Source organism: Dermacentor andersoni, chromosome 2 (assembly GCF_023375885.2).
Source record: "Dermacentor andersoni chromosome 2, qqDerAnde1_hic_scaffold, whole genome shotgun sequence".
Taxonomy (NCBI): Eukaryota; Metazoa; Arthropoda; class Arachnida; order Ixodida; family Ixodidae; genus Dermacentor; species Dermacentor andersoni.
The window spans coordinates 92254337-92273697 of record NC_092815.1 but is presented as its reverse complement, the minus strand read 5'-3'; the positions used below and the strand labels follow the sequence as shown (position 1 = coordinate 92273697).

At 45.3% G+C, this 19361-nt stretch overlaps 1 protein-coding gene across 1 annotated transcript in view; it reads right to left on the bottom strand.

Annotated features, from left to right (window-relative positions):
* LOC126542039 (vasopressin V1a receptor-like) overlaps positions 1-14578 on the bottom strand; it is a 30240-nt gene extending 15662 nt beyond the window's left edge. The window contains exon 1 of the mRNA XM_050189011.3: positions 13764-14578. The gene's annotated coding sequence lies outside the window, so the exon portion shown is untranslated. The remainder of the gene's footprint in view (positions 1-13763) is intronic.
* Positions 14579-19361: the final 4783 nt, after the last annotated feature.

The window sequence follows — 19361 nt, the reverse complement described above, 5'->3', positions numbered from 1 at the left end:
AACTGTGTTCGTGTTTTGTGTTGCTTTAGGTAGCAGTCTACAGCACACAGTGCCAACTGACTACAACTTTAAAAATTAAATTAGGGGTTTTAAGTGCCAAGACCACTATCTGATTATGAGGCACGCTGTAGTGAGGGACTCCGGAAATTTAGACTACCTGGGGTTCTTTAACGTGCGCCTAAATCTAAGTAGACGGGTGTTTTCGCATTTCGCCCCCATCGAAATGCGGCCGCAGTGGCGGGGATTTGATTCTGCAACCTCGCGCTTAGCAGCCCAACACCATAGCCACTAAGCAACCACGGCGGGTTGACAACAACATTTTGGTGAATATTTGTCGTGTGGATCGTGCGCAGTTACTAATATTGTACGGTCAGAGTGTTGCTGTCGTGATCATGTCCTAGTGTTCGCATTGTCATTTACTGGAAAAAAAATTTTCTAAACAGTCCATCCGGATAATACATTACCCACTTAGCTTCGAAAATAATGCATGGATGATGACGGAGGCATCGCCTAGCCATCCCTTCCGCATTTGTTTACACCGAATGATAGGTTACGTGCTCAATGGCCGAATGATAGTAAAGCAAATTGAGATAATAATGATATGAACACCTCCCCTGAAAAGAGGGTGGACAGATAAAAGAGGGGTCGGTCCTTTTATAACCTTTCTGATGTGTAATAGTCCGCCGATTGCCTTCTTTTGATTGTAACTTCCTGATCAGCCTGTTAGTGACGATCATTACTTAAGAGACGGGCGGGCAGAGGTAGAATGGGCAACACAACTCTATTCTACTTCCTTATTAGTAGCGCAGTCTGGCAGTGTCTCTTCTACCGGAAGCGTCCAAATCTATCGGGAACAGATCCTAGACCCTCTCCTGGTTTAACTTCAACTCTAACGTGCTAGGACGAACGTTTCACCGATTTATCCCTTGATGACAACATCGAAAATAGCGAGAAAATTACGTGGATATTACGTTCAAAACGATATCGACGGCGATGACGACGAGAGTAACAAAAACGAGGACGACGACGAATCAGCAACGACCTGTCGTCATCAGTAAAAGAAAATCAAACCAACTTCCTGCTGATTATCAGACGCACAGCATGCCATGCGTCGATGTTAAACGAACGCATGCTTGTCTGGCGTCGCTGTGGCCGTCTGTCGCCCCTGAGCAGACTGTGGGCGCGCGTATAACAGATACGACAGCGACCAATATCGCGAAACCGGCCGCCTTGCGTTGCGCCTCGGGGCGTTTCTTCCATTGTCCTGAAACGAGGAAGAGAAACAGTGAGTCGAGACGCGTTCCTCAGAGACAAGGCGTTCCAGAGGGTTCATATCACTGTCTCATCTCAGTGGCGATTTCGGGCACGTCGCTGCGGTGGTCCAGGCTCTCGTGGTCCCTCAATATTAGCGAGAAAAGTCGGGCACAGCGAGCATTCTCGCTCGTCCATATATCCAGCGTGCCCGTTATATCCGTTAGTCCGGGAGCCGGAACAATACATCTATGTGTTCATCGTAACAATGTCCGTCGCACTTTGGACACAGTGAACGGTGTGGCAGCAAGCGCAAAGGTATAAATAATCTGGATCGCATGGTGGCGGAAGTAGTAAGTTAATGTTATAGCCATGTTGCTTTTCCTCGCTCTCTCCGTACCTTCGATTCGACCGGCGTATATGACCAGCGTATGATATGTTTGCTACGCTTTACACAACACTAAACAAAAAGAAAAACTCCATTACGCTCTTTGAGGCTTATGTTGTACCCAAACAATGATCGGCCATCTGTCTTGCATGCGTTTCCTTTCTTTAACACTCCGCGCTCTCTACTCGCTCTCTACTTTCTTGTCGGGAACGCTGTCACGTTGGTAGGCGCATGTCTTTCGTGAGAGAGAGAGAGAGAACAACTTTAGTGAAAATGCCTGCAGAGTCGGTTAGGCTCCCTCCACGCAGGGAGGACAAGCTTTTACCGCCACGCGGCCACTACGTCAATCTCGTGCATTGTGCTCCTCGAGGGCTTGGTTCCTCGCTACTTCCGCGGATCCTAGAGGGCCTCCGCCCCCTTCCTCGGGGTGCTGCCCCCTTTCTCCTCGGTTTCGCGAGGTCGCTGCCTCTCTAGAGCTGCCGAGACCTGCTGGACGGCCTTGAGTTGTGTATCTTGGTCATATATCTTCGTTGCAGCCTCTAGCTGCGGCGGGATCGTTGTTTTCTCGCTGGCTTCTTGTGGATATATACGACAGTCCCAAAGGATGTGAGCCGCGGTGGCTCTCTCCTTAGCGCACAGTCTACACACGTCACTCGCGTACACGCTCGGACACACGTGTTTAGCTAGCACCGGGGTGAGCAGGGACCCCGTCTGTAATTGCCGGTATAACACTGCCTCCTTCCGGGTAAGCCCCGGGTGTCTTTCGTGAATTAAAAATAACGGCCACACATAACAGTAAAGAAAAGAAAGGCACGGAAGATAAATTATTATTCTTTGGAGACAGGATAAGCCCCAAAGGGTGTAACATTTCTTTGACTGAACCGCTGGCTCAGTGCCGATTTCTTATTCCTTTTTGGTGGAATTATAACGATTCGCTTTCACGCGGCCACTGTGGACCTCACAGGAAAGTATCTTCCACTTATCCTGTTCTTAGCTTTCGACGAGCCGCTGCTATTGTTTCCAAGCCGACAGCATGGACTCCAAGGAAGCTTTAGGAAGCGCCAAGATATCTAACGAACCCCGATGGCACCGCAATACCCGTGTGTTGCCGGGAAGCTAAGAAACTTTATTTTCTGTCCTTCTTATAACTTTTGAAAGTGAGCCTTATTGTCACTAATTTACAAAAACACGCATACTTGAATCACCCTAACGACAGGAATTACTGCGACAAAGTGCCACACTGCCTTTAAAACGTCGGTTTTTTTTTTTATCAGCCATTCGAGTGTGTTTTCCACCTTTCCATATAGACTCCCTGCTGCAAGTGGGGCCAGCGTATGCCCAGCATAAAAACATTAGCGCAGGCTAATATTTTTAATATTTTGCTGTTAAGAAATAAAAATTAATAAGAAGCTTACTTGGCAGTTGATGATCTTATAAAACCTGTGTCCACCTACGTTGCAGGTTGACTTATTTGCTTTCTGTTATTGTTATTGTTTGTTCTATTTGAGGAAGCGGTAAGCAAAGTTACCGGCATTTGTCGGGACAGAGAGAATAGATTTGTGAGATTCTACCACAGCGTTCGCACGCACAACAATACTGCGTACAATTTTCCGCAGTTTTCTTTTACGAAATCACAGCGCACAAAATCAAACTTGACGGTGTGGAGCCATGACACGAAAGAAAAGAAGTACTTCATGCCTGTTTACTAATCTCACTGACCGTTGTTTTCAGCAAGGTTGCCACGGGACTTATCGCTTGCACATAGCCCTTATTTGTATTCGCAAAGGCGTTGCTCAGACCACGCCTAAGCTGTATAAAGGACTGCAGAGAAAGAGATTCTAACATCGTTTCGGGTAGACCTCATTTTCATGGTGCTACGAAGCTACAAAGTTCGTCATTGTCATTGTTCTCCCGCAATTTAGAAAATAACATCTCAGAGTAAAAGTTTTTTCAAGAGCCCTCAAACCCCTAAGGACGCGCTTGCGCTTCATAGTGGAAAACAAAAAAGAAACTAAGCTCAATATCGCCTTACTTCGATGCTACTGCAAAAACCACATTACTCTTCCGAGCTCATCTAGACCTGCCTGACTTCCATTTGTACGAGGAGGCGTGTGCGAATGACAAGTTTCTCAATTGCCAGTCCCCCTATCTGAAGCCCTAATGGTTGATTCATTTGTGTATGTTAGGATTTTCAGCAACGCAAATGCGAGATTTCGACGGCGCGGTGAAGACGAAACGTAATCCTCCCATTTCCTTAGCGGCGATTTAGATTCGTGCGTCCCGCATAACGTGCCACTCCGCCCGCAGTCACGCGAAAATTGCATTGTGGAGGATAACTTCACCCTTCTGCTCCCGGGTTTTGAAGCAACGTACATGCGAAGATGGAAAGAAAGGAAACAAGGCGACGAGAAGGGAAAGGATATGCAGAAGGAAAAGGAAGGCCCTGTAAAAACATTCGTATGTACCATTGCTTGTGCGCGACAAGCCAAATTCTCGCTGATCTTTACCGATCTGTCAGGCCTACACTTTCCGCTTCGTGTAAGAGAATGGCCCCGAGGTTCGCATCGATGTCAACGACATTTCACAGCAAGCGTAAGATACAAGTAAAAAAAAAAGACAAGAAAGAAAATCATATTGGAGCAAGGGAAAGAGGAGCGTAGAGGATTTGATTGTGGCTTTAAGTTTCCACAAGATTGCACTAAAAGAAAGAAAGAAAGAAGCCATTCCTCTACGGGAAGGTGGATGACCAGCGAAGCTGTTTAACACACGGCGCCCGCGTGCATATATATATATATATATATATATATATATATATATATATATATATATAATATATATATATATATATCCTCTACATTACGAGAGGGATGCGCCATTACCATGTTTGCTTGCTTAGGCGGGTATGAGCCATTACTGATGCTTATGCTGATGATGATAATAGTTTTTTGTAAGCGCAGAACAAAAAATGCACAGAAGCCTAGCCATAAACAGTTTCGCTGTAGAAGAAAGCTCTCTAGGTACTTGCGTACTTTCGCACGGGAGAGAATGAGGTGCCTTTGTCACCGAGCAAAGTGCAGAAGAGTTGGGCAAGTTTTATCGCAAAGTACTTTCTATGCATGTGCCTCATGTTCACCACTTTCTTTAATGCGATACTGTTATGTAAACCTGGGACAGGCTGGCAGCGATTGCTATACCCAGCGTTGCTATACTAAAGGCGCACTAAAGGTGATCTCCGTGAGCGTTGGATCAAGAAAAAGAAAGCCGGCACTGATCCCGCTAACAGGGTCAGCAACGTTGGGGTGGAGATAGCTTCCCATCTTCAGAATTGAACATAACCAGTCGATACTGTCCAAGGAACCGGCGTTTGTCACTTTTCTTCGTCTCCAAAGAAACGCGAGCAGACTAATCACATTTTCTCACACCGCTTGCGCGCTTGCTCTAAAAGCAGGCCTTGTGTGAGCGCGTTCGTGCGCAACTGATCCGCTTCACCTTTCAACCTCTCAACGATAGAGAAATGTGGCAGAAGCGTTTGTGTAAGCTGGCTCCTGTTAATTCTTTAGAAAGCTTCCTTTCTCTCGTTTTGTACATGCTTCATTCTGCCCTTTCTCCCTTTTATTATTTTTTTTTTTGCTCTGAATTTCATTGTTTCCTTCTTTTCCCTCGTTTTCTTTCATCCTTCTTTAATTTATTTGCAGTCTGCTATCGCTAATTTTCTTTTTTTTTCAATTTGATCCCGCTTCCTTTTCTGTGCTTTCAAACAAATGCGCCAACGTTTTACGGCAAATCGAGGCTTTAGTATGTTCCACTCCAACCCCAGAGGTAAAGGGAAGGGGGGGGGGGGGGGGGCGGTGCTGAGTAGCTATGACGCTCTACTGTTGAGCACGAGGTCGCGGCTTCGATTCCTGGATTCAGTCGCCGCATGCCGATGCAGCGGGAATGCACAAACGCCATTGCTGTTATATTTAAGGGCACGCCAAGGAACCCAGAGGCAGGCGGTCGAATTTAATCTGGGTCCTCCTACCACGGCATCTCTTGTAATCTATAGGTTTTTTCTGGAACCTTAAATCAATCAATCAATCAATCAATCAATCAATCAATCAATCAATCAATCAATCAATCAATCAATCAATCAATCAATCAATCAATCAATCAATCAATCAATCAATCAATCAATCAATCAATTCTTCCTACGTGGAGGCCAAAGCGAAACATTCCTGTATACATGTTTAGCGCTTGCGAATACTGATAAATTCCTGTCTTCTCTCTCCCTGTTTCACTCCTACATCCCTTCCCACTAACTTCCCTGCATTCCTTTTCCTCCCGCTCTCTCTTTTCCTATTGTGTTCTCGAAGGGAGCGGGTCACCACCCATGCAATGCGTCGCTATAAGGTTATGCGCGGCACAAACAAATCTAGCCTGGCGTCTCATCGACCCGCGTCGTTGCGGCAGGAGGGCGAACAAAACGCACGTCGTTGCTTCACACCGCGGCATGATTTGTATGCAGGTCGTTCGCTCCCATTTCGCCCTAGCGCGTATGCGCGGACTGAAGCATAACACATAGACGCCACGTATATGCTCGCAATAGTATGCAAAGAATCGCGTCAGACAGAACTCTCGATCATGAACTGCTGATTTGAATCGTGTTGGGAATACTGGCAAAAGAATACTTTTTGCGGCATACCAGCAGCAAAGAAATGTCGTGAAAGATAAAACAAAAAGATGAGGCATATATCCGGTGGCACGGCAAATCTATGAGAAAGTGAAAGCCTCCTACGGTTATGACGGAAGTGACTGTTCGAGAAAATTAGTTAGTTGAGGAGGTTATGCGTTCGCTCACCTAGTTTTGATGCCTGCCGTTGCCTGTCGCAGGAATTCTATGATGCTTTGCGAGAAGTTTATGATGGAAAATAGAGTGAAAAAAATGCAGTTTAGCCCGTAATGCCCAGCACAGGCGTGATCAATTTCTGTGCAGTTTAGAGTAGCGTGTGTGTGCGCGCGTGGGCATAGTGTACGTGCGGGTGTGGGCGTGCGCGTCTGTGTGCGTCTTTGTGCGTGTGTCTGTGCGCGCGCGTGTGTGCATGTGTGTCTGTGCGTGTGCGCGCGCGTGTGTGTCACAACAGCTAAGTGGTGGCACACCGTGTTTCATTGAAGGATTTAAGAAATTGATATTAGACATGATGAAAGCTTGCAATTAAACAAAGCGCGAGGCGGAATAAAGTATTGATTCGGGGATGTTGTCAGTAAAAATAAAGTTTAAGTGATGGATGTGCATGAATTAAAAAGCAAGTAGAGGAGAAATAAAAACAAAAACAAAAGCAGCGGTTGATCTTACCAAGTGAGCCGTAAAATCAAGAACATTCTGTACACTGGACAGGGCAGTTCTAATTCTGAACTCAAGACTGAATATATCGAAATATAGCATAGCAGACATTATCTGATCTAAGGTCAACAATATAAAAAAGAATTACCGGAAATTACTTTCCTAAGCAGCGACAGCAAAAGGAAAAAAGTGTCGTCGATCGTTCAGTCTTCGTTACAAAAGAAGCCTAGAAAGCAGTGAACCAGACCTCGCATCCGTGGATAATTGTTTATAACGTGACGTCACTAGCGTTACCGTGACGTAGAGTTGAATGCTTCACATTCTGCAAAATTATCTGCACAAGGGTTGCGAAAATGTACCGATACTCTTGTAAACCAGCGTGACTGGTTCGCGGCAGCGTTTGTGTTAATCTCTGCGTTGCGATCGTTTGGTTGATTCCCTCTAAATATTACCTCCGTCGCCTTGTTATTCATCATCATCATCATCATCAGCCTAGTTACGCCCACTGCAGGGCAAAGGCCTCTCCCATACTTCTCCAACTACCCCGGTCATGTACTAATTGTGGCCATGTTGTCCCTGCAAACGTCTTAATGTCATCCGCCCACCTAACTTTCTGCCGCCCCCTGCTACGCTTCCCTTCCCTTGGAATCCAGTCCGTAACTCTTAGTGACCATCGGTTATCTTCCCTCCTCATTACATGTCCGGCCCATGCCCATTTCTTTTTCTTGATTTCAACGAAGATGTCGTTTACCCGCGTTTGTTGCCTCACCCAATCTGCTCTTTTCTTATCCCTTAACGTTACACCCATCATTCTTCTTTCCATAGCTCGTTGCGTCGTCCTCAGTTTCAGCAGAACCCTTTTCGTAAGCCTCCAGGTTTCTGCCCCATATGTGAGTACTGGTAACACACAGCTGTTGTACACTTTCCCTTTGAGGGATAGTGGCAACCTGCTGTTCATGATTTGAGAATGCCTGCCAAACGCACCCCAACCCATTCTTATTCTTCTGGTTATTTCAGTCTCATGATCCGGATCCGTGGTCACTACCTGCCCTAAGTAGATGTATTCCCTTACCACTTCCAGTGCTTCGCTACCTATCGTAAACTGCTGCTCTCTTCCGAGACTGTTAAACAATACTTTAGTTTTCTGCAGATTAATTTTCAGACCCACCCTTCTGCTTTGCCTCTCCAGGTCAGTGAGCATGCATTGCAATTGGTCTCCTGAGTTACTAAGCAAGGCAATATCATCAGCGAATCGCAAGTTGCTAAGGTATTCTCCATCAACTTTTATCCCCAATTCTTCCCACTCCAGGCCTCTGAATACCTCCTGTAAACATGCTGTGAACAGCATTGGAGATATCGTATCTCCCTGTCTGACGCCTTTCTTTATAGGGATTTTGTTGCTTTCTTTGTGGAGGACTACGGTGGCTGTGGAGCCGCTATAGATATCTTCCAGTATTTTTACATATGGCTCATCTACACCCTGATTCCGTAATGCCTCCATGACTGCTGAGGTTTCGACTGAATCAAACGCTTTCTCGTAATCAATGAAAGCTATATATAAGGGTTGGTTATATTCTGCACATTTCTCTATCACTTGATTGATAGTGTGAATATGGTCTATTGTTGAGTAGCCTTTACGGAATCCTGCCTGGTCCTTTGGTTGACAGAAGTCTAAGGTGTTCCTGATTCTATTTGCGATTACCTTAGTAAATACTTTGTAGGCAACGGACAGTAAGCTGATCGGTCTATAATTTTTCAAGTCTTTGGCGTCCCCTTTCTTATGGATTAGGATTATGTTAGCGTTCTTCCAAGATTCCGGTACGCTCGAGGTTATGAGGCATTGCGTATACAGGGTGGCCAGTTTTTCTAGAACAATCTGCCCACCGTCCTTCAACAAATCTGCTGTTACCTGATCCTCCCCAGCTGCCTTCCCCCTTTGCATAGCTCCTAAGGCTTTCTTTACTTCTTCTGGCGTTACCTGTGGGATTTCGAATTCCTCTAGGCTATTCTCTCTTCCACTATCGTCGTGGGTGCCACTGGTACTGTATAAATCTCTATAGAACTCCTCAGCCACTTGAACTATCTCATCCATATTAGTAACGATATTGCCGGCTTTGTCTCTTAACGCACACATCTGATTCTTGCCTATTCCTAGTTTCTTCTTCACTGTTTTTAGGCTTCCTCCGTTCCTCAGAGCCTGTTCAATTCTATCCATATTATAGTTCCTGATGTCCGCTGTCTTACGCTTGTTGATTAACTTAGAAAGTTCTGCCAGTTCTATTCTAGCTGTAGGATTAGAGGCTTTCATACATTGGCGTTTCTTGATCAGATCTTTCGTCTCCTGCGATAGCTTACTGGTTTCCTGTCTAACGGCGTTACCACCGACTTCTATTGCGCCCTCCTTAATGATGCCCATGAGATTGTCGTTCATTGCTTCAACGCTAAGGTCCTCTTCCTGAGTTAAAGCCGAATACCTGTTCTGTAGTTTGATCCGGAATTCCTCTAGTTTCCCTCTTACCGCTAACTCATTGATTGGCTTCTTGTGTATCAGTTTCTTTCGTTCCCTCCTCAAGTCTAGGCTAATTCGAGTTCTTACCATCCTGTGGTCACTGCAGCGTACCTTGCCGAGCACGTCTACATCTTGAATGATGCCAGGGTTCGCGCAGAGTATGAAGTCGATTTCATTTCTAGTCTCACCATTCGGGCTCCTCCACGTCCACTTTCGACTAACCCGCTTGCGGAAAAAGGTATTCATTATCCGCATATTATTCTGTTCTGCAAACTCTACTAATAATTCTCCTCTGCTATTCCTAGAGCCTATGCCATATTCCCCCACTGACTTGTCTCCAGCCTGCTTCTTGCCTACCCTGGCATTGAAGTCGCCCATCAGTATAGTGTATTTTGTTTTGACTTTACCCATCGCCGATTCTACGTCTTCATAAAAGCTTTCGACTTCCTGGTCATCATGACTAGATGTAGGAGCGTAGACCTGTACAACCTTCATTTTGTACCTCTTATTAAGTTTCACAACAAGACATGCCACCCTCTCGTTAATGCTATAGAATTCCTGTATGTTACCAGCTATTTCCTTATTAATCAGGAATCCGACTCCTAGTTCTCGTCTCTCCGCTAAGCCCCGGTAACACAGTACATGCCCGCTTTTTAGCACTGTATGTGCTTCTTTTGTCCTCCTAACCTCACTGAGCCCTATTATATCCCATTTACTACCCTCTAATTCCTCCAATAACACTGCTAGACTCGCCTCACTAGATAGCGTTCTAACGTTAAACGTTGCCAGGTTCAGATTCCAATGGCGGCCTGTCCGGAGCCAGGTATTCTTAGCACCCTCTGCAGCGTCACAGATCTGACCGCCGCCGTGGTCAGTTGCTTCGCGGCTGCTGGGGACTGAGGGCCGGGGTTCGATTGTTGTATTCATATAGGAGGTTGTGGCCAAGTACTGCACCAGGGTGGCCAATCCTGCTCTGGTGAGAGAGTGCGTTACCGGTTCTGGTCACCGGGATCAGGCCGCACTCCAGGCCTGTTTGTGCAATTTTCTCAACACATGGTTTTTTTTTTGTATTTTCCGGTGGAGAATTGCGCGGCACCGGGATTTGGATCACGGTCCTCTTGCACTGGAGACGGATACTCTACCGTCCCCGTAGGAGTTAAATTAAAAATTAATTTATGGGGTTTTACGTGACAAAACCACTTTCTGATTAGGCACGCCGTAGTGGAGGACTCCGAAAATTTCGACCACCTGGGGTTCTTTAACGTGCACCTAATTCTAAGTACACGGGTGTTTTCGCATTTCGCCCCCATCGAAATGCGGCCGCCGTGGTCGGGGTCCGATCCCGCGACCTCGTGCTCAGCAGTCTAACACCGTAACCACTGAGCAACCACGGCGGGTCCCGCAGGAGTTGTACGCCTCATTTAACCTACAGTAGTGCCCTATTTCATCAGTCAGGGTGGACCAATCTGAGCTCGGTTATACCGCATGGATGGCACTCGGCTAGAGAACCTGGTATTTATGACCTGCACATGTGAGGCCATACATATTTGAAGATGTATATCTTTTTTTTTCTTTTTTTTTTTAGGAGGGTTCCCGTACAGTGATAAAATAAAGGAAAAGACATTAAAAGAAAGAAAAAGGGGCGAAAAAAAAAAAGGACCATAACAGGTGATTTGAACTCGTGACCCTTCGATGTTGCCCGGAAAGATAGCTCAGTCGGTTGGTTCGTCAGGCCCCAGGCTACTTTCAAGCGCCACAGCTCCTGCTCCGAGCGTCACACTTACGTGGAAAGAGACTCAGTTATTGTTGCCTTATTTGTCGTCGCGGCCGCCATCGCTGTATTAAGCGACATTTGAGGCTTTTGGTTGAGTGGTCCTTTAGCGTGGTAACAGTATAGGAAGTGAGCAGCGTCTAGTTCTTACGCAAGCTCTATTTTGTTTTCTTCGTCCGTGCATTTGACTTGGCACAGCTTCGATCATGTGAAGGTGGAGAAGCAGGCGACGAGATGAAGGAAAGTAAAATCCCAATTGCCTAAGTCAAAATAGAAATGCGAGGCCACTAGCAACAGCAACGAGACTTGCTTCAGCTCATTACCAAAACGCTGATGCACCGCGTGGACCTTTTATTACGCGTGCCTTGCTCAAACCATGATCCTTTCATATTTTAACAAAACCAATAACTAACATGGTAAAAAGCAATGGCTAACACAGTAAGAAACCTTGGAGGGAACACGCAGTAGCACGCTGATATTAATTATCGCTCTTCTTGGAGGCGAAGAATCGCAATACCGAGAAAACCAGCACGTGCTTTACTTTCTCATACACGCGCTATATTTTATATGTGTTTCCTTCCTTTATCTCCCCCTCGTCTTTGATGTAGTTGTGAGGACACGAGCAAAAAACGAAACGAAGCGACGAAATCGGTGACGTCAGTTATGCTCCATCGTATCCACACTCCTCTGGGCGTCACCGCATGCAAATGAAAGTGAAACTAATTGGATCCGTAAAGGTCAGGGCCTGCGTCTTGCAGGATTTGCAGCTTGGGAGTACAATTAGCGCGGTGAGCTGAACTGGAACCAATCGGGAAGGAAATACCGCGCGCAAAAGGAGATGATTTCGCACAAACGAGTTTCAATAATACGTATTTTTGTGATCTTCTTCCTCCGCTTTCCTTTCGATATTTATGGCTCGCCTTACTCGTTCCCTATATTGTAGGGTGGTGGTAGTCGTAAACTTTATTGAAAAGGGAGCCTGATCCCTCAGCCACCTCCCCCTTTCCCCTTCCCCTATATTGTAGGGTAGCCAACCAAATCTTTTTTTTCAAGGTTAACACTCCAATACCCTCTTTCACATCTCATTTATGTCTCTTTCTTGCTTATACATTTGCTACCAAAATATTTTTATCTTGCGTGCTCTTTCTTCTTCTTTCTTTCTTTCTTTCTTTCTTTTTGAATGACCGTGCGAACATTTATTGGATTGCTACTGGCACTACGTTATTTTATTGTATATTGTGGTTCCGAATTTATTTTGCTTCTATTTGTCAGATTTTTGTTGCTGCTGCTACTCAGTATATTAATTCATCTTCACGTTCGTAACACAACCCCTGTTGTGCCTGCTTATTCGTGTATACGTACCCCCCCCCCCCCCCCCCCCCAATTCCCCCATTGCCCTTTCAGGCAATAAATGCTGAAAGACGCTGAGGGTGAAATAAATAAATAAATAAATAAATAAATAAATAAATAAATAAATAAATAAATAAATAAATAAATAAATATTGTGCTGTTAAGGAAGAGTCCTTTTACATAATTCGTTAACGCTGCGCGCGCGGTACTATAAGGTCAGTACTGAGCGCAAGCGTTACCAGCGTGACGTAGCGCTCTTGACAGGTAAGCAGCAAGCGCAGAGTTTTCAAGAAAAGAAACTAGAGCAAGTGAGATGACGATTGTGGTTGTGTGACATAGATGTTCCCCAGCGGGTGCAAACTCTTCTAGGGTGTTCGCTTAGAAGTTAAGCAACTGGACTCGTATTTGGTATTTCCTCTTGGAAAATTTTACGAGAGTGGTAAATTGCGCCTGCTCACTGCAACGCTGGGCTAATAACAACACACGTGCACATTACACCTTGCAATTACGCAAAAATCAGGGTTTCGTCACAGTCCAGGCTGGTGTCGAAGAGAAAAATTCAACCGGTGCAAGCGAATGTGAACACAGCCACACATGTATCATACGCATTCGAATTGCTCATCTTCTCTAACACTTTTAATCAGGAACTGCTGCTAAATTCACCCGGCGTCCTCTGCAATTTACATTTAGAACAGGAGATAAACGCGTAATTATTGAAATGCATACCGAAACACACATCTCGACCGACTTGGAGCAATTACGGTTGCATCCTCTAGACACGCCTGCCAACGTGCGCACTTGACAATGTTTTAGGGGTCCTGTTTTGTGACAAGTGTTTTCAATTTAATTCCATCTTTTTTTCCCTTTATAATTGGTGATAGGCATCATAGGTACACCATAGGTATCGCCGCTTGTCACCAGAAACGAATAAATGCAGAGAAAAACGTGTCCCCAGGAAACAAGGCCACATGTAAGAGGAAACCGTAACCAACGAGGTATCCACACAAGAAGAAGATAGAAGAGGAGCACGTTTGGCAGTAGCGCGCTTACACTAATTCTGCGCTTTCATTCGCGTAGCCTCCTCCTACCATTCGCGCAGTAAATCCTAATATAATCACGAAACAACTATAGCTTCTCAAGACGTGCTACTGAAGTACGACTTCTTCCCGCTTACCAACAGGCGACGCTGCCGTCGTGGTGACTCGGCGACGCTGTCCTTCTCCGTCGTGACCGATCGGTGGCGACGTCGACCCTGCCGACGTTGGCCAACAACTTTTTCCTTTCCTCCTTTTCGGGCAGCGTGCCTCCGGCGACTGAAGGCGTCGGCGCCGCGTCCGCGGCCGTCAGTAGCCAGCGGCCGGGTAAAAAAGGCGCGCGTGACCCGCGGTCGGTCGCACGCGCCGGCCTCGCGCCTCGGTCGCGCATGCGCACGGCGCCCCCCTCCCGTCTTCCCGGCGCACCGTCCCACGCCTCCTCCTGCTCATCCCCTTCGGACCTGTTCGCTCTCCCAATTCTTTCCTTTCAGAGTGTAGGCTTCCTTGTTTTCGTTGTGCGATGTCCTCTCTCTCTCCCTATACTGCCTCTTCGCTTGACGTGGCCGACCTGGGTCTTCCTTTTTTCTTTTTTTATCTTTCTCGCGCATTTACGACGTGTACCTTTGTCCGAGGATGCGCGCACGCATTTACATTCAGACTTGCCCTTGGATCCGGCGATATAAAATGCTTGGACGACAGGAATCACAAAACAAAAGCTTTTTTATTGTTATCGTTATTATTCCTACGTTCCCACGGGGGTCTTGCCATCATCAGGGAATGCAGGTAAAAGAAATTTCCGCTTCTTAAGTACACAGATGGTATATATGCGGTGCCCCCGAAAACGTACTAAACCACTATCAAGTGGCAGATCATCGAAAATGGCAAGGCTACACCTCAAGAATGGTAAAAGGTGTGTCGTGGATCGCTCCCAGGTTACAAAGTTGCGACCCTAACATTTTAGACACAGCGCATAGACTTGACAACTATTTTACAATGTTCCATAGAGCATGCATATATTGCGGCAACGCTCTGGAAGAAGATCTACAGAATTAACAACTATGAAGGTATATATATATATATATATATATATATATATATATATATATATATATATATATATATATATATATATATATATATATATATATCACTTCCGACGACAGCTCAGTTCTGCATCGCCAGGTGAATTATTGGAGCAGGTAGACAGCTCTTGCGCACCGAATTGCAATATTTAGATCGATTGTTCAGACAACTAATTATACTAGCACGTGTACTTGCTTATCTTCATTGGGTTGCCACGTTTGACCGCCTAAGAAATGTTATCGCTCAGCGCAGGACGCCCCTACATGTAACGGAAGTTTCTCGAATGTTATCGATGGTTCTATCCGCTGTCTGTTGTCACTGGACCTTGTGTGATCTCATTGCTTGTAGCGCGACGCCAATTGTGGAGAACTTTCTCGAAAACACGCGGACATCAGCGACTATTCTGGAACCTTCGATGACTCATGTATAAAAGCCGACGCGCATGTCCCGCAGATCATATTTCGGCAATCGCCGACTTTGTTCGCCGCTATCATTGTGCTTTGTATGTACCTTGCGTTTGTGGGCACAGGTTCGCCCAATAAAAAACTTAGTTGCATTCATTCACCCTATTGCTACTGTGTTGTTTGCCGTCACTACTACGTAGCAATACTATAGTTAAAAAGAATTTTCTCTTTTAACGGTTATGGAGCATATAACTTTTGTTGGATACGTTAACTGCGTGGTTCCCAGCATTATCTGCATTTGTTTAACTCCACTGTGTTATCGTAAACGAGCGTAACGGGACTGTAAATGCGCGTCACGTTTGCACCATTTGCGCTATACCTGTCGCGAATACGTAAGTGTGTCAGCGCAGTGACGGTCTGAGCTTTAGAAGCTCTGACAGCACGGTACTTCGCGCTCTTCTTGGCGGTCTATAGCTTGCAGAATAAACGGCTTGATTTGCCGCTCTGCCTCTGACCTCGCTAGCTGCGGATACAATATAGCACTTAAATATAGACGCGGAGTGACTTGACAAAGTATCTGTAGGATCTGTTTACAAACAAGAGAATTTATTTGCTTACTGCAAGCAAGCTCCGTGGTACTTACATAGCGGGTCGCGTTTCTTGACTTAAGAGCGCAGTGAACATTTCAGGGACTTCGACTAAGATGCGATTTCCTTCAATGCTTATTTTCAGCCCATTTTTTTTTTTATTTCAGGGCGCTCCACTCTTTTGCCAAGGTTAAATTTTTTTCAAAAAAAATTATCGAACGATCGAATGGTCCTGAATACATCATTTGCCAGTACGCGTTCTGAAAGACGGCGTACGTTCAACTTTGTACGCTTTAATAAACGATAAATAACGTCTATTATACCTCGGTAATTACTTCTAGCATGCATTATTCAGGTGGGCAAAAAATTCCCAGAAGAAAACCTCTGACCACTGCTTGCATAAGAAGCAATTATATGTAGGAAACGCGCTTTATACGATATAACTGCTCAAGCTGCCCGAGTTTGGGAAAAATATAAATGGCTGAAAACATGACCAAACTTCAGGTTCAGGCCTTGCGTACGTTTATAGCATATCACTACGTTTACGTGTAAAAAGGACACAGAGCAAACGATAATCACAATAAATGTCTGAAGTTCCGCAGACGGGGCGCTGTGTAATCGACAGACTCGGATAATTACGACAACGTATCAAGGTAGTTATGCACATACAATAAGGTAGACACTATTGTGTCTACCTTATTGTATCTGCATAACTGGTAGACTGTAAACGCCGCCTAAATTTTTGAGACATAAGCGGTACAGCAACGTTACTGCGCAAGGCGAGAAGCTAGGTGGTACACTTGTAACAGTAACGAAGGGTCAAGTGGAAATAAGGGACACCTAAAGAACTAAAAAAAAGAAAACAGGCGTCTTTAAGCGGGCAAGCAGGCGAAGTTCTCTTGCAGCGTCCGTCCTAAAGGAATCAGAAGCGTCTGGGTGCCTTCGTGGGCAGACCGGGTAGCCCTGTCGCAAGGTCGTTGCCGATGATGCCACAATTACCGCATTAATGCCAGGCCTTTTTTCCATAGCAGGGTAGTTTATTTTCCTGATGTCAAATACCAACCACTCGTGAGCTATGAGACGGAAAGCAGGCTGTGTAACAGTATAAGCTGTAAATAGCTGCTCTGAGTCTCGAAACACGACCCATTTCTGAGCTGGTTCATTACTGAGAAAGTTGAAAGCGCGGTATGAAGGCGTGCAAGTTGAGCCGTCGTAGATGCCGTTATTGCAAATCCTCGAAGGTATTAGTGTAGCCGTAGACGGAGGTCGAACCGTGCATGCGTGAAGCCTCTGGATATCTGTTGCAGTAATCAGATCTCTGACGTTGCAGATCGTCAGACCTCTGATGACGGAGAACCATAGGTCTTCAAATCGTATCTTGACCCATGTTTTCTTTTTAAATCTTTGTTTTTGTTGAACAGCTCGGCTAACCTTAAATGGGACAAATGGTATATTGCGCTGTCCCATTAAAAGGTCTCTGTGCTTTAGAAAACCTATGAGCCGACATTACATGTAGAGGTTTTATGTCATGACTTAATCGCGCACTCACTCACATTATTTTGTGGGTCATTAGCAAGTTCTATAAGCCGGTTTACTCGACGAGACAGCACCGAAGCACACAAAACCCGGCGAAGAAAGTTTCGCTTCAAGAAAGACGTAATCGTTGGCTAGTTCTGTATTGTTGCACGTGTGGGTCCTGACACAAAGTTAAATATAAAACTTTAATCAAAGGAAAAAAAAAAATGCCGGCACGGTATTTCAACCTTTGGGCACATTTGAGTTCGTATGTTTATGAGATGAAAACAGTAAAACAATTTTCAACTCCTGAATCTGATTTACTTTGCGCATGACACTTTTTTTTCCTTCTGAGCGTCTCCTCTGTGAGCGTGCATTTGCGCGTTGTGAGCAGAAGTGAGCGCTTGTGTTGCGTCCTTCTTGTCGTTATCAATATGAGAAAAGACACTAAGTTCGTTCTCACGCAAAAATTAGTTGTGATGTGTAGATTCTAACACTACATGTTAGAACGTAATTAGAAGCAGCTCAATATTTAGTCACTGTGTTTAGGCTTGGCTGTGGGCTTAGCCATTACAGCCGCTTGGAAGCAATATAGGTGTTCCCTTTGATATTGCTAGAAAAGGCACGTCTGTTATTTCACCGAGAACAGTAACTTAACGAGACCCTCGATTTTTCTGTTACGATCTATTGAAGGGAATAAACAAATATTGCAGGGCAAGCACTGGAATACCGTATATAATCGTGTAAGGGCCACATCCGTGTAAAGGCCGCAGTCTCAACTTTGAAACGCAAAACTAGCAAGAATATATAAAAAAATTAAATCCTGGGGCTCTACGTGCTCAAACCACGATCTGATTACGAGGGATGCCGTAGTGGCGAACTCCAGATTAATTTTGATCACCTGAGGTTCTTTAACGAGCACCCACTGCGTGGTGCAGGGGTGCTTTTGCATTTCGCACCCCACCGAAAAGTGGCGGCCACGGCCCGGCTTTGATCCCTTTCCTTCGTGTTTAGCATCGCAACGCCGTAGCCACTAAGCCACCACGGCGGGTTGCGAGCATAGCACACGTCAGTAATACTTAACACTACTACACTTAACAGTGTAATTTCTTCCGCCTACTTTACGGCGATGAGCTAGTCGGTATAAAGGCGGAGGGAAAGATAAAGAGAAGGCAGGAATGTTAACCAGAAAAGTGCCCGTTAACATCCCTGCCACAAGAGAGATGGCGCTTGGAAGTGCTGGGATACGGACAGACTCGGCCACCGACATTGAACTAATAATTGTTGACAGAAGGTTTCACAGGCTACTTATGCAGCTTCTTTCCGAAGAAGGCCTGCGTGCATTCATTTATTTTATGCCACATAGAAGCCTATATATGCGATAAAAAAAAAGAACTCTTAAGAATGACTTCCCAACAGCTTAACTCTAATTATAGAAAAGATTGCAACGCCATCCTGTGCAGAGCTGCGAGGTATCGATGTAACTCTCACTAGTACGATACATCAAAAACAGGTGCATCTAAATGCGCTATCGGAGGTACCCAAGCAAGAACTGTCTGAAGGGCCTCCTAACAGAAAACAAATAGAGGTTAGTACAGTATCACTGTATATTTATCTTTTCTAATTCAACCAAATTTTTGAAGTGAAGCTTTTGGAAGAACCGTCAGCTACCGCTGCCATCTGATGCGCACTGCAGGCAGCCTACGTCCTCGTGTTGACGGTACTAGATTCACGTGCCACCGCATCGCTCCTGTAGCGAGCGTGCGACGAGTCCGACCAGACAGATGGTCATTTATCGATGTTTGGGCCATTCCTAAAAGCGAAACGAAAAGAGACTTGAATACTCTTTCTTTTTAGGAGCAATAAAAGAGTTCCGAGTTATTTCACATTATTGACACGCGCATAAGCAGTATATCTTCGTGCAGATCCCTAAATTTGAGGTGGAGTCCATAAGCAACACTTATTTTATACTACAAGCGATAATACGATTACCTATTTTATAAGAGGGATGGGCTGTTGGCACGTGCCCCCATGCTTTCTTACCTAAAATATATTACTTAAAATATCATCCGTGCTTAAGTTCGTGTTCCTCCCCCCCCCCCCCCTCCACCCATTTTTTGTTGTTTTAGCACTACCAATTTTCCAGCCT